Below are 2,970 nucleotides of genomic sequence, written 5' to 3'. Positions count from 1 at the left end.
TAGGGAATAATATGAGCAAAATTGTAAGAAGTACAGGCTCTAGGTCAGATTTCCTGCATTCACATGCAGGCTACACCAATTTTAAAGAAAAGATTTAGTAAAAAATAAAAATGAATCATTAATACACTGATTGGCACAGATAAATGATTCCAGTAAATGTTAACACCACATTTGCTTTTATTTTTAACCATGGGCATCAGTAGTTATCTAGTAATCTCTCTCTCTTTGCCTATGTTTGAATATTAGATACTTGCTGCTTCTTAATTTGTGTTTGCTCTGAATTTGTGGGCTTTTTTTCACTCATTGTATTCTCATGGACCATTTTATTTGTTTTAGGAAGTGATATTTTATTTTAAAATTGTTACTATAGAAAATTAACTTTTGGATAGTTCTGTTCAGACTGAAGCTATCATTTGTAAGATCTGTATTACTGCAATTATTGGTGTTAATACATTGCATTACATTGCTAATTAAAATTTTTTATGGACAAATGTCATAAATATTTCTCCCACCTAGATTTCTGTGGCTTTCATTTGATTCATTCCATTGCTTTTTCCTTCCAATTTGCCATGAAGCAGTTGATAAGTGGATAAGCAAAATGATAGATTGTTTTGGCAGCTTCAGTGTATTTAAGTGCTTGAGATGAGGCTATGGTTTATATTTCTCATGTAGAATTCATAATGTAGAACAAATTTTAAAAGCATAAATTCCTCTGCACAGCTTTTTCTTTCTGCTATTTTTATTCAATGATTATTTGCTTCCCTTGTTATTCAGGAGCTGCCTTTCAGCTTCATGACCATAAATGTAATTTTTTGTTAGAGATGCCACCCCCAAGTGACCCATTAACCATTTTTCCCTTAAGTTACCCTGGGAAAACTGAAGTGATTCCAGCAGACAATTCCCATAACAAGTGATTTCTGGCTGGCAATGCCAGGTCTCCGAAGTTCTACTTGGTCACTACCCAAGCACAATTAGTGCTGTTATTTAACTACCTTTGCTGTGGCAGCATTTTGTGTAACTCTTTGCACAGGGGAGTATCATGCAACAGACAGAAACTTTATGAGTTGTCCTGACTCCCTGAAGATGCCCTGTTTTAGAGGAGCAAAATTTCCCTTGTTTATTGTGTTTCAGTGTTAAAAGTATGAGTGCACTGTCAGGATTTGCTCTGGCAACACTAGTTACATGCAGGTTTCCAGACAAAGGTGGTTATAGATTGGAGACTTTGTCCTACCACTTGATAATAAAGCCTTGATTTTTATTTATTTTTAATTTAAAAAAACACACAGTACAAAAAATGGCACGAAACAAACTTATATGTTAATTGATTTTTGTAAACATCCCTGTAATCATTACCCAAGTCAAGATATAGAACTTTGCCAGCCCTGAAATCCTCTCTGTGACTCTCCTCAACTGTGGCCACCTTTCTCCTGAAAAGTAACTATAATCATGATTATTACAATAGAGAATTCCTTGCATTTTCACAGCTTTATCTTTCATGTATGCATTACAAGACATTATGAGTTAGTCTTGCCCATTTTTTTCATTTGTCATGTTTTTAAAATCTCTTCTAATATCCAGGTTTCTTTTCAAAACTTTCTTTTTCATAAAATACATTTTTTGAAAAATTTTGGATTTTTGTCACTTGATTTTCACACTCAAAATTTTGCTGATTAGAGTCTCAGTGAAGATCGACATTTCCACTACCATTTGCATTTTATCCAAATGACAGTTGAATCCAGAGGTTTGACTAGGCCATATGTTTGATTCTATTTTTGGTAAGATTATAGGTGATGATGTGTTCATTAACCTTGAGATTTAATTATGACTTTTATCCTAGGACCTACTACTACTTTCTATTAACACCTGTTAATACAAAGAAAGTTAATATTTTTACTGGCACCTGTTAATCTTCAATGTGTATATGTATTTATGTATATGTATAGACACATGTATGTATATGCATATAACATAATATGCACATATATATTTTTTAAGAGAGAGGAAGAGTAGGTGAGAGAGCACATTGCACATTTATATTGATAATACTGATCTAATGTAACTCAGTGGGCTTCTTCTTTCCTTGTGTTATTCCATAAGTGTGAGAATCTGGAATTCTAGCAATATAAATATATTAGTATTTACTCATTGGCTTAAAATACACACACATTTGTTTCAGAATTGTTATACTAATATAAAAAGAAAAAAGCCTATCTTGAAGATTTAACAATTTTTGCAGATATTTTACTTTTTCAAGGGATGGTATGTAGTCAAAGTATGTTCAAAAGTCAACTAGAAATAAAACAGAGTCAAAAATTAATCAAATTATTATTTTCCCCTTAAAGTTTGATTAAGTCATTCATTCATTTGAAATATATTTGGATTCACTTGTTTCTCATTGCATTCAGTTTTAGACTCTTGTAATAACTTATCTTTGTTTGCTTAATATCACACTTTGAAAATGTAAAAGATTAACTTAATTAAAAATGTACAGTTAGGCAGGAAAGCATTCACAGAGGAATGTCTCATTCTCCTGTATTTCTTTGACCAAATTCCCCTCTAATCCCCCTCTAATCTCCCCTAACATATCATCTATGTTGGGGAATGTTCCATGCTTCCTTGAAAAGAATGTGTATTCTGCAGTTTTTGAGAGAAGTATTCTCTATAGTTTTTGCTTATAGTTGTGTTCAAATCCACTATTTCCTCCATTGATATTTTCTCTAGATGTTTTATCCTTTATTTAAAGTTGGGTTTTAAAATAACCCAACTATTTTTGTGTAATTGTCTGCTTCTCCCTTTAATTCTCTCAATGATTGCTTCATATATTTTAGACTTCTGTTGTTTGGTGTGCGTATATTTACAATTGTTATATCTTCTTTAATTTTTTTGATCAGCATATACTGTTCTTTGTATTTTTTAACAGTTTCTACTTAAAGTGTATTTTGTCTGATATATTTACCTCATACCTCCTTT

Source organism: Cebus imitator, unplaced genomic scaffold (assembly GCF_001604975.1).
Source record: "Cebus imitator isolate Cc_AM_T3 unplaced genomic scaffold, Cebus_imitator-1.0 Scaffold119, whole genome shotgun sequence".
Lineage (NCBI taxonomy): Eukaryota > Metazoa > Chordata > Mammalia > Primates > Cebidae > Cebus > Cebus imitator.
Note: the sequence above shows the minus strand (reverse complement) of the source record.